Below are 13,508 nucleotides of genomic sequence, written 5' to 3' on the forward strand. Positions count from 1 at the left end.
GGGTGATACACACACAGACTGAAGGCCACTGCCAAGACCTATGCGTTCATTAGAGGTTAGGAATGGTCATGTTCTGATTCTGACATAGAACTGGAAAAGTTCTATGAAGAGCTGGGCATTAACAGCACAGTGTTGTGATCCCAAACCTCAAGAGGCTGACACAGGTAGATCATGAGTTCAAGCTCAGCCTGGCCTACACAGCGAGACTCTGTCTCAATAAAAACAAAGACAAAAAAAAATTCTACCAAGGGAAACTTTTCCTCACCAGATCATTTGCTGATGCTGAAGCACGGTTTACATAGAGACAGGAGAATTGATCTTTTCCCTCTATTTTGCATTTTCAAGTGAGGTTGTTCCTTGTTCCTTGGTGCTTTCCAGAGGTGGCTTCCTAGTGTCTTTATGACTTGTGGAATTGAGCATATCTGGTGTGTTTCAGGCCACTGTGTCCTCCCTGGTGCTCTAACTGCCCCACCAGTGACCAAAGAGGCTTGCGCAAGCTGCCCTTGAGTCCTTCTGACTGACTCTCATAGTTCCTCATAGCTTTCTGGAGAGAGACATCGTCCCAGGCTCACCCACACACTCTACAAATTCCCATGGTAACTGGTAGTGGTAAATAGTATTTGAAGACCACAATCTGGGAACCAGGCTTGTTTCTTATCACTGAGTTAGTTAGTCATTGTCCCCAGACTTTTCAGTGCCCAGAGCTAGGAAATGTATTCTTATTTCTACAAATATACTCATCACGAGAAGACAAGCGCTACTCTTCCACGCTGTTACTTCAGATTCAAATTTACTCAGTCCTGTCAGTCACTCTCCCACACCAAGGAATCTAGTTCTCCATGTTTCTGATGTGTTCGTGCATGGACTTCATCTTACACAGAGAATGTGAGGCGCACAGGGCACAGGCTGTAATGTGGCACCACTTCCCTGAAGAGCAGGTGCCTGAGGACCTCCTTGAGTACCTAGCTCTCCCTGCCTCGTCTGAGTTCACACCCTGATTCATGCCTGAACACCCATGCAGACAGTTCTCTCAGGTTTCAGCACTGACAACATGATTTCTAGAAACAGCTTGGGGTGTGATCCTGTTTTTGATGTTTTGGGTACCCCTTATTCCTCTGCAAGCCTCTTATGGTGTGAAAAAAAAAAAAACACTGTGCGGTGTGCATGTGAAATAGTTCCTCACTGTTTGGTATGCAGGTGAAATAATTCCTCACTGTGCTGATATGGCCCCAACTTGCTATATGATTGGATCAATGTATTTCACTTTTAATTCTGAGGATTCAGTCTTAATTTTAATTTGGCTTTGGGGGCCAGAGAGATGCCTCAGCAGGTAAGAGCACGTACTGCTCTTGTAGGGGACCCAGGTTTGGTTCCTACTACCCATCTATAATCCAGTTTCAGGGGCTCCAATGTCCTCTTCAGAATCCAGCCATTGCATGCATGTGGTGCACATACATACATAGATACATACACTTAGGCACACACACATATACATTAAATAAAGTAAATGTCTAAATGTGTTTGGTTTTATAATTATATAAGAGATTACATAATTCCAAAGCCAGATGCACAAAACCAGCCTATTCAAATATTCTGACCTCTATACACTACTCTTCCTTCTTGCTATTCTCGTATCTAATCTTTTTTTTTTTTTGCAAAAAAATTATGGTTTGTACTTTTTTGTGTTGTAAATAAACATATCACGTTCATGATCTCAGATGAAAGGTAACATACCGTATGTGCCTTTTAAAGTTACTATACCTCAGAATTCCTTCTAGGGAGCAGTGCAGAGGCATTCCTCAGTCCTTACTGCTTTATAATCCTCCATGATGCAACGTGCTGTGGCCCCTTTCCCTGTTGATGAACTTTGCATTCTTTCCAGCGTTTTCTATTACACATAAGTCCATTTAAAAAAAAAAAATCTTAGTCTATTTGTCTCCTTTCAAAATTTTGCTTGGAGGATTTTGCCTTGATGATTCCAAATAATCTTTTCACAGGAGAGACAATTCTGGGCTGACATCTGTGTTTTGCTGCACATCTTAAAGGAGTAATTCAGAGATTCCCCAGCTCTGGTACTGCTGGGGGTCAACCACAGCCTGTCATGCCTTTGAGGGTCACTTGTCTTTCCTCCTTGCCTAATTCCAATGATTTTTCTCTTTTCCAGTGGTTTTTGTATTATGAAATGCCCAGGGATATATTTGGTTTTTATTTGTTTAGGATTAAATTCAGGCTTTGGAAGTCTGTAGATTGCTATCTTTCCTTGATTGCAGAAACATCTCAGCCATTAACTCTTCAACTATCACCTCTGACTCTCTCTCCCCATCCTTGAAGTGCTCTGCTCCTCGCATAGCTCTTGCCGTTGCTTATACGAGACTTTTCCATAGTCCACTGATGAGTTCTAGATGTTTCCTTCTGACATATTCATACACTAACTATGCAAAGATGCTAATGTTAGAAGATGAAGATTACACGTTAGAGGTTGGCTATTATAATCTGCCCCTTTTCTCATTATCTACATGGCTCCTACATGTATGATGCACTTACTCCATCCTAGTACTCCTAAAGTCTTGTCTTACTACAACACCAGCTTGAAGTCCAGAATCTCATCACCTAAGTCAGAGCCAGCAGCAGACGATGCTCTATGGTACCCAAGTATGGCTGCTTGAAAACATTCCTTCTCCATCTTAGACCTAAGAACTGCTGAGACAAGTTCTCCTGTCCCCTACGGACAACAAACAACTGTGAGAAAAATCACTGCAGAGACTACTGTTCAAAAGAGGCGAGTGGGAGACAGAAATCACCAAATGGCGATGATACGGCCTAGACTGCAAAGGCAGGCTCCTTAAGACCCAGTCTTACTCCTCTCAAGAAACAATTTCCCACAGCAGGGCTGCACCCTCTAGGCACCCTGAGTCACCATTCCATTTCTGTGACAGGCCACACATGGCTATCAATCGGTAGTTTTCTTAACTAGCTTTCTGCAAACATTTGAGGGCTGCAATCATTCTTTTTCATTTCTACCCTTGTCTATCCTGCTAAGACTGAGCACTGCTCTTTCAGTTGAAGTCCTTTGAAGTTTCCTGGATGTCTTGTGAGTCTTGGAATTTTCTTCACCACACAGAAGTCTCATAGAGATAAACCTCCATCTTGGGCTTCTGGTGGGAGACGCCACGAGCTTCTAAGAAGCTTGGCCATTTATAAAATATCTGTTCATTTAGTTTTTCTAGACAGGTTCTCACGCTGTAGATCAAGCTGGCCTTGAACTCATGACATCACCTAGGCTGGCCTGTAGTTCACGGTCTTCACACCTCAGTGTCTGAAATGCTAGAATTACAAGCAAGTACAGCCACACTTAGCCTTCTAGACGCCCTATCGTTTGATGGAGTAGATTAGTGAGTCATACTCTTGAGACTTGAGAGGGTCCTCTGTTGAGGAAGACTATTGACAGAACTCCTTTTATATTTGCCTAATTATATATTAATAAGTTATCGGACCATGATACCCTAAACTGTTTCCCCCGATGGCGTAAGGCAGGGTTGGGACTCAGCACCCTGGGTCTTATCTTCCTTAGATGCTTGTCTTATTTTAGTGTTGCTTGCATCTGGAGACACTTAGAATTTTCAAATCTATCAAATTCCCACTTCTTCATGTTTAACAGCTAAAAATGCCTGCCAATGCATTACACGGATTCCCAATTCCCATGCAACCTCCCTCTTCTCACCCCTCTCTTCCTCCATTCTCCCCTCCTTCTCCCCCTTCCTTCTTCCCTCTCTCCCCATCCTTCCACTTCTTCCCTCCTCTCTCCCTCCCTTCCTGCCCCCCCCCCGCCCTCCGACAGCCTCCACATGGATCCCATTCTTCCTCCAGAAACTTCTCTGGGACAGTCATCTTCCCACAGCTGTTCTCAGAGTCTTTGCAGCATCTTCTGACTGTGTAATTCCAAAATCACCCCTACATTTTAGGTGTTTCTACCACTGAGTACAAAAATCTTGGTTTATAACCTATTGCATCATGATAAATGTGACGGTTTGAAACAACGAACAGTTAGTACCCCCAGTCTCTGGGTGCAGGAGTTGGGAGCTGCGTAGTGGGAGCCCCTGACTCAGAGCCTCACCTAAGGCTGCAGTCAGGACACTGGCAACAGCCAGCTGGGTCTAGCCTCAGCTGTGGGAGCTGCCTGGGGTGCATCTGTGTAACGGTGGGCCACAAACTTTTGTGTCCACCACATGAGCCTTTCCACAGAGCTGCTCGGGACACATACAGATGACACAGATCAGAGTTTGAGCCAGAGAGCTGAGGTAGGGATCCTTGGGGGTGTCTTGGATGGTAGCACAGGCATTGACTTGTACCCTTCCCCAAATAGGTGTATGTTCACCTGTAACTGATTATGAATTTTGGGGAAATGAAGGTCTTTAAAAATGTGGTTAGGGTACAGGGCAAAGATTAGATTGTGCTAATTATTTGGGTAGATCCTAAACCAATGACAATGGTCTCTTTTTAATATTGTGTGCGTGTGTGTGTGTGGGGGGGGGTGTCAGAGGACAATTTGTACAAATTGGTTCTTTCCTCTTACCATGTGGGCCCAGGAATCAAACTCAGGACTCAGGGTGTGTGTGTGTGTGTGTGTGTGTGTAGGTCAGAGGACAATTGTAAGAATTGGTTCTCTCCTCTTCCCACGTGGGCACAGGAATCAAACTCAGGATGTTAGGCTTGGTGGCAAGCTTTTTATCTGCTGAGCCATTATCTTATGTTTTGAGATAGGGTCTTCCACTAAGCACGGAGCTTACCATTTTGGCTAGACTTGCTGGCCAGAGAACTGCCCAGGACTCACCTCTCTATCCCTTGGGCACGATGGCACTTGCTGCCGCGTCCAACTTTTTACACGGGTGTTGGGAATCTGGGCAAGCACTTTATCCACTGAGCCACCTCCTCAGCCCACATGACAAAGGCCCGTAAGAAGAAAAGAGGCTGTGGTGTAGAGCACACGGGCAAAGGGCTAGCCCAGAATGCAGAAGGCTCTAGTTTCAAACCCAGTACAAGAGAAAGAGGAGGAGGAAGAGGAGAAGGAGGAGGAGGAGGAGGAGGAGGAGGAAGAGAAGGGCCAAACAAAAGATGGAGATAAAGAAGACCATATGGAGAGAGAGGTAGAGCAAGGAGTGATGTGTCTGTGTGCTGAGGAGTGCCATGTATTCCTGGCAGCCATTAGAAACTGGGAAAGAGGCACAGGGTAGATTTTTCCCTCAGTTGCTCCAGAAGGCACCACCCCTGCCAATCCTAGACTGACAGCAACCATAGCACACTCAGCAGCTGTCTGCCCCCCAAAAATCAGCATCTGTGTGAGTCCCACTGAGTTCACAGATGTGCGTCTTGAGACGAGGTCTCTACTTAGCTTTGCCTTGAGGACACTCAGGATAGCCATTCCACAGATGTTTCCTGGACCCCCACCCCCTATTTTCCAGGCACTGTTCTCAGTGCTGTGGACCACAGTGAACAGGAGAAACAGAGCTGTGCCTGCAGGAGCACTCATTCCAGTGAATGTCAGTTCTCTATCTTACAATTACAGCTTCTTCAGTTTTTCCATATCACAAGGACCTTGTATATCCACTGCAGAAAAACCAAGGTCGGTTCTGGAGTGGGAGGAAGTTCATTTAGTGAATAAAGAAACACAGACAGTGACTACAGAGTGTGGCACACTGGTGACATGCTTGCCTAGAATGCAGGAGGCCCAGCTTTCAATCCTCAGAACCAAGAAAGATCGGGGTAGGGGTGAGTTATCCTGGGAGACTCTCCCCCAAGTTCCCAGAGACCTCTATAACATGTGAACATGTGCTTGTGTGTGTGTGTGTGTGTGTGTGTGTGTGTGTGTGTGTACGTACATGTATGTGTGTGTTATATGTGTGTGGTGCATTCAAATAAATAAGTGGGTGCATGCATCCATGCACGTGCTTATGGAGGTCAAAGCAAGATGTAAAATATTTTCCTCTGATGGTATCGTATTTCTTTGAGACAGGGTCACTCACTGAACTGGAAGCTCTCTGTTCCAGCCAGGCTGGCTAACTAGCAAGCATTCAGGATTCTCCTGTCTCTGCACCCCAATGCTGAAGTTACAGGCACACACACACACACACACACACACACACACACATACACACACACACTTTTGGCTTTGTATGTGGGTACTGAGGATTTGAACCCAGAGCCTCATCTTGCATAGTAAGTTCCTCTGCCCACTGGGCCATCTCCCCAGCCCCAAGACCTCATTCTTTAAGAGAAGATGAAACATCTTCCTCCAACATTCCCAGAGATACCTCGGGCTCTGCCTCTTTTTCAATTTCATTAAGTTTCTTTTTTTTTTTTCTTAGTCTGGGAGTTCCCTTTACTATCAAATGCAATCAAATTGTCCTACTTTAGCCCACACAGGGGTCAAGAGAAGATGAAAGTAATTTTTAGACTGTTAAAAGCATGGAATTTCATTAAGATTATCACTTGGAAATTATTACTGCACACACCGAGGTTTCTTTCCCAATCTACACATCAAAAGCAACTGAAGAACAGGGTATCAGTGTCTAAAAATACATGGCAGATACATATGGGATCTATAAATGTAACACACATGTTGAAGCTACTATTTGAGAGTCATACTGTGCACACACACACACACACACACAAAAAAAAAAAAAAATGCAAGTTCTCAGCTGCCTAGGATGAAAAATGTCCCCACTGGTAGACTTGGCTCTGGCTTGGCCCAGGTTGTGTTTTCTAGCTTTTCCTCTACGACATTGATGTCAAGATCTAGTATCATACTCAGAAGACTTCAGATTAGAGTTTATAAGAAATAGAAGAGCCAGGTAGTGGTGGCGCACACCTTTAAGCCCAGCACTTGAGAGGCAGAGGCAGGTGGATCTCTGAGTTCGAGGCCAGCCTGGTCTACAGAGTAAGATCCAGGACAGCCAGGGCTACCCAGAGAAACCCTGTCTTGAAAAACATAAGATAGATAGATAGATAGATAGATAGATAGATAGATAAATAGATAGATAAATAGATAGATAAATAGATAAAAGAATTTATCCTAGAGGTTAGGATTTAGTGTTGCTGGAGTCAGGTTGTGGTCGGCTGAATGTGCTGTCCCCCACAGGCCTCCAGCTGGTGTGGCTGTGTGGGAAGTGGAGTGAGTGAGTCCCTGTGGCGGCCTTGAGGCTTATAGCCTGATCCCACTCCCTGCTTCCTGAGTGTGGATGCAGTGTGACCAGCCAGCTTCCTGACCTTACCGTCATGTCTTCTCCAGGAGGGACTGCATCCTTCTTGACTGTAGCCAGAATAAACCCTTTCTCCTCTAAGTCAATTGTGTCCCAGTACTGTATCACAGCAACAGAAACATACGAAATGTATCCAGGCCAAGACTCTGCACCTCACCAGCTCAGTCGGCAATTTGGATACAGAGAAACAGCCCTGGATCTTCCCCTCTTGGCTCCCCACTCTCTGCTCAGAGTACAAGTAGCCTTTAACTTCTAGTTAATGTTTCGTCACTACTTGTCCCCATGGTGAACCTGATATGGAGACACTTGTCCTATATTGGCCAATCTGACCAAATAGCAAATGACCTGATCCCTAGGTTCTGTCTCCTATTCTACCAGGTTTATCCCTGACACCTGTCATTACAGGTGGGGTTGGCCTTCCCTGGAGGTGGAAGGTGTCTCCTCCAGTTGGCCCCAGGGCTCACAGCCAAGCATGGTTGTCAGTTTGAGCTGCTGCTGAGGCAGCTTCTCCATCAGCAATAACTGAATCTCATAAACCTCAAAGCAAGGACTGGGGCATAAGTGACCATGTTTCCTGTGAACTATTGACCACCCAAAGTACCCCGTTATGGGTTTCCAGAATCCCAGGGCTCTTTTGTGGGGCTGGGGATGTGAACTCTGAGCAAAGGACAGAGAGGGGCATAGTTGCATGAAGCTAACCCGGAGAACCAGGCTGGACCCCACTGTTACACTTGGCTGGGGTGGGGGTTGGAATGAGAGCCTTCCTTTTTCTGAGCCACCACCACGCTGTCCTTTATAGTTGGATACCTTTCATATGGACTCCTGGGAAAGTCAGTGTGGGGGACGGAAGAGAATGTAAAGGGCTGGTGGCTCACACAAGCACTGGGTCTCTAGTGAGCACCTGCCTCAAGTCAGACAGATCCAGGAGCTCCGAAAGAACCAATAGCAGACGGCTGTCTGTTTTCACGGACCTCCAAGCCCACCAGGATAGACAGATGGAAACTGAGCAGCTCAGTGAGTAACTGTGGAACTGCAGCAGTGCTAACTTGCAAGGAGAAGGTCAGTGGCCAAAGTCATGGCCAGCAGCCAGGGGCCAACTATTAGGAGCACTCAGGGAGGGGCGTTGTGTCCCTAACCATCAGGAGAATGAAGCCGCCTGGTCAAGGAAGGCATGGTAGAGGCACAGGTAGAAGGCAGCATGGGGACAGACTATCAAGTTCTGTAGATGTAGCTAGTAGATGATGGGTTGAATTATGGCAATGCCATCAGATGAGATGACATCCAGGGAGCTGCTCAGGGGTCTGGGCCTTCACATCTCAGACTCTGCTTTCTGGATTACATCGTGCATGCTGGGCCCTCTGGGTGCCTTTACATTCCCTACGTATCTTCCCCTTCCCTGTGTTATACTCATTACATCGGTCTCCCTCTCAATCACTGTAGAAATTTCTATCGTGTTCTTGTCAGTACTCAAGCTCTGGCGCAAACAAATCTGGGTTAAAAATCTGGATCCACTGATTATTGTTGGTGTGACTTTGTACAAGACATTTCCTCACTCTTGGCCTGTTTCTTCAAAAATTATTATATATATGTATGTATGTTTGTGTGTGCACATGCACATGTATGCAGGTGACCACAGAAAAGTGTGTCAGACTCCTTGGAGCTGAAGTTACAGGAGGTGATGTGGGTGCTGATGTGGGTTCTGGGAACCAAACTCGGGTCCTCTGCAAGATCGGTATACACTCTTACCTGCTGAGCCAATCTCTCCAGCCCCTAAACCTATTTCTTCTTCAAAATACAGAAATAACACTAGTTACTGCACAGGCTCAGTGTAATGGACTGATACACGTAAGTGTTTTTAGAATGGAGCCTGGCACTTACATGGTAAATGGGTAATAAACATTCCTGGTGCCCCAAGGACTTTATATGCACCAGCTCAGTTATTTCCTGCAGAATGCTCTGCTAGTTACCATTATTACTGCCACTTTACAGGCAAGTGTTCACACATTTAAAGAGGGCATTGGGCTGTGCTAGGTGTGAGGACTTGCTGTTAGGGAGACACAGGCACAGACTCTACTCCCAGTGCAGGAAGAAGTGAGAGCACTAGTGGACTCCCACTAAGTCCGGAACCCCTTAAGCTCTATGATAAATGGTGATAAGGAGCTGGAGAGATGTCTCTGGTAACGCGTTTGCCTGGAAGTTGTGAGGACTTGTGTTCAGATCCCTAGAACCTGTGTGAAAATCTGAGCATGGCATGTCAATCCTAGCACTGGGAGGAGCGGGGGCAGGGATGGGCAGATCCCTGGGGCTTGCTGACCTGCCAGTCTAGCAGAAATCAGTGAGCTCCGGGCTTAGTGAGAGATCCTGTCTCAGAAGCTATGGTAAGAAGGCCAGCAAGGCAGCTCAATGTGTAGTGGATAGCTGTTCCAGCTTTGACCTGGAAGTACTACCCCCATTGAGGCATCGGTAACTGTCACGCCTACAAGGTGGGGCCGAGACAGGAGCCCTTAAGACCCAAAATCCGGATGTGCCAGCTCTCTTGATTCCTGGATCCTGAATGCCGGAGGTAGACTGAGCAGAGTTCTCCAAAGAACACCACTGGACTGCGCTTCACCTTTCCTGGACCCTGTAACCTATCCCTTTACTTGTAAGTTACTCCACAAAATAAACCTCCCTTTTAACTACGTGGAGTTGCCTTAATACTACAACCAATATCAATGGGTAAAGGCTCTTGCCTTGCAAACCCAGAAACCTGACTTTAATCTCTGGACCCACATAAAGGTAGGAGGAGAGAATCAGCTCCATAAAGGGGTTCATACACATACAGTGGTACATGTCCTCCCCCAAAACAACACAACACACACAAATCAATGATAGCAACAGTAATATATTAAATAAGCCATGAACCATGAGTCCATAGTGATATAAATAAGCAAATGTACAACTAAACAAATGGACTGTGAGGAATATCCGTCTTCACTACGTCAGAATGCCAACCAGTACATAGAGGAAGTGATGTGGAGTCTCTAAAAGGTCTCTGATTAGGGGCTGGAGTGATAGCTCAGTGGTTAATAGTACTTGCTGCTCTTGCAGAGGACCCATGTTTGGTTCCCAACACCCACATCTGGTGGCTCATAAGTGTCTGTAACTCCAGCTCCAGGGAGTCCAATGCCTTCTCTGGCCTTCAGCGGCACTTGCACACATGACATGCATATCGACTCATGCAGGCACCCACACACACACATCGTAAGGGTCTGATTAGTAAGTCTCATAGAAATAACTGAGTTGAGTGGGGACTGTTGATGGATGCTAAAGCCACAGGGTGAATTTGGGTGAGGACTTGGATCTGTATAGACTCTCCCAAATGCTTATTAATTACAATGGACAAAATCTTGACTTCAGAGTAGCAACGGCAGAGGCCACTTTAACTGCAGATGTAAAGCTAGCTGCATCAGCGCTGGATGAAGCAACACCCTGTGCTTCCTGCCTCCCCACAATGGCTGCTTCTACAAATACACACCCAAATCTAACTGTCACTAATGCACTGAAATCTGTGACAGGAGCACTCCAAGGCCGGCCCTTTCTACCACATATAACTGGTCCATACTCCTCAAAGACCACAAAGGCCAACTGGGGATTGTTCTAGATTAGACACCTGGCAGCTAAGTGATCATGTGATCCTGGGCCAGGAGAAAAATGATTTTTTGCTGTATGAGAACGTGAGTGGAGCAGCTACCTCATGGTGTTAGATTGATGCTAATTTCCTGACTCTTAATGTGGCTATGAAAAACATGTCCTTGTCTTTAGGGGGGAAGTATTGCATCTGCCTCTCCAATGACCCAGAACCAGGAATAGCGATATGTGCCTGTTAAAATAGGTAGATATGTAACGTATGGCGAGCAAGCAAACTAGAGCATGGACATTTGGAGATCTGGTGTAAGGAAGCACACGTGGTCTTTGTAGCACTTTTATACCCTTTACAAACAAATCTGGAATTATTTAAAAATTAAAAGCTATTCATAAACCCAATCAAGCCGGGCAGTGGTGGCGCACGCCTTTAGTCCCAGCACTCGGAAGGCAGAGGCAGGAGGATCTCTGTGAGTTCGAGGCCAGCCTGGTCTCCAAAGCGAGTTTCAGGAAAGGCGCAAAGCTACACAGAGAAACCCTGTCTCGAAAAACCAAAAATAATAAAATAAAATAAAAAATAAACCCAATCAAAGCAATTTTTTTTTCATCCATATTTGCAGAGGGGACAGGAAGAGAGGGAAAGAGTGAGAGCCAGAGAGAGGACTGGCAGCCCAGCCTCTGTGTGGACACTTGCGTTTCCAGCAGCCCTGCAGGGCGCTGACAGAGAGAAGCCTTGCCTTGCTTCTGGCCCTCTTCCAGTGAGGGAGGAAGCAAGACACAGTGGAAGCCTGTGCAGGGGCCTGCTCCAGGACTGGGACAGGGAAGTGGGCCTGGCTTGAGCAGAAGGGGAGCCTGGAAGGCTGCTGGGATGGGCTTGGCTGACTCCCAATGACCAGGCCCCTCTCTCTCCCACCACAGGGAAAGGAAGCAGGAAGTGACTCAAAACTCAGCTTTGAGTTTCTATTAAGCAAGCACCGTCCTGGGTAATTTACATATGTCACTGTGTAACGCTAACCCACACAACACTCACCTTAGAGATGAGGACACCGGCTTAGCAAGGCGAGGACAGAGGGGCTGTGCATAAAGGAGATTAGCTCCCTGACCATCATGCTGAACGCCACTCAAAATGCTGGCTGGACTACAAATTTACCAAATTAACCCGTGACTATGGAACACTCCCAAACAAACGCCAAAAGCTAAATGAAAGCAGAAACCCAAAGAGGTGGTGGTGATGGGGGGTCTATGTCAGGTCCAAAAGAAACCCGGGACAAATGGTTACCTGTGGTGTCTATTAGAATACCAAAGCAGATGCGGATGCCAGGATTCCTCAGTATCAACTACCAGCGGCTGGCTCCTCTCAGCTCTTCTCACCCTGTGCCCCATCCTAAACTTCTCCGGTTCGGGCCTCCCTCCCTTCCCCAAGCTTCTCAGGCCTTTGTAACCCTGACATTTTAGCTGTGTGCTGTCTTGGTCCCCTCTCTTTTTTCTCTTCCTCTCTTGGCTCCTCTTGGTCTCCTTTGCTCACACTCCTCTGTCTTCCTCTCTCGCTCTCCCCCCACCTCCCCTCCCACGGCCCATCCAGTCTGCTGGCCCTCTTCAGTGTTATGACTTTCTCTCCTGCTCTGGACTCTTCCAGGTGCCTCTGGCTGTCTCTCCCTCATGTCTACAAGAAAAAGCCTTCCCCTCAACCATGCCTTGGAGCCGTCATGTCCCCGCTTTATACATCTGGTGCCCAAACCCTCAGTTCATACACTTGCCGTCCTGAGGACGTCAGCTACGCAATGTGAACCCTAGCTTTGCTTCTCGTGGACTAACTTTGTTCTTTTGTGGAGATGGGGACACAGCAGCCAACAGCCAGAGAGCCCGTGGGCACTGACAGAAGTTTCCAGCCCTGACACAAAGCTGGGCCTCTCGTGATCTCCACTGCCAGCATAGGGACGTACTAGAGTGCAACCCACCTCTGGGCACCGGCCCCACTGAACTCTCCACGGAGATCTCAATTCAGAGCGGAGGTAAAAGCCATTCTCTGGACTTCCTAACCCTGGTGGCTCTCAGGGATTTTGCAGTCTCCGTCCACATTCCTTGGTTAAATGGAACCATCTGAAGTCTTAGGTTTAAACAGCCCTCCAGAGGTTTTGGTAAGCATGTGGAAGGAGCTAGAAGCTAATTCCCTCCTCATTTCCTGGAAGATTAAAATAAGCAAAGGTAAACAGAATGACAAGGCAAGTTCTGTTCTAGAAGCCAGAGGCTCAAACGCAGAAAGACTGGAACAAACAAGATCTCACAGAAAAGACATGAAAACTATCGTTCACACAGATAATTATTTAGGGCAGAGAGTGAAGGGTGGGGATTGAAGCAAGCTAGCCCAGGAGGGTCCAATTAAAACAAGAACACACAGACAAAAGCCCTCCGGCAAATAGGCCTGCCCTGTGGCTGGGAACGAGCTTACCAGCGGCTTTGGTACTGGCACCACTGCTGTTTGGATCTCTGTGGTTCCAGGGAGCAGGGGTGGGGTTCTATGTACTGTAGGTGGTTTATCAGGATAGATGTATGAAGTGTATCCCCGAGGTCAGCTTGACTGGATTTGGAGTCACCTGGGAGACACATCTCTGAATACGTCCATGAGGG

The sequence above is a fragment of the Peromyscus leucopus genome, chromosome 4 (genome assembly GCF_004664715.2).
Source record: "Peromyscus leucopus breed LL Stock chromosome 4, UCI_PerLeu_2.1, whole genome shotgun sequence".
Classification (NCBI taxonomy): domain Eukaryota; kingdom Metazoa; phylum Chordata; class Mammalia; order Rodentia; family Cricetidae; genus Peromyscus; species Peromyscus leucopus.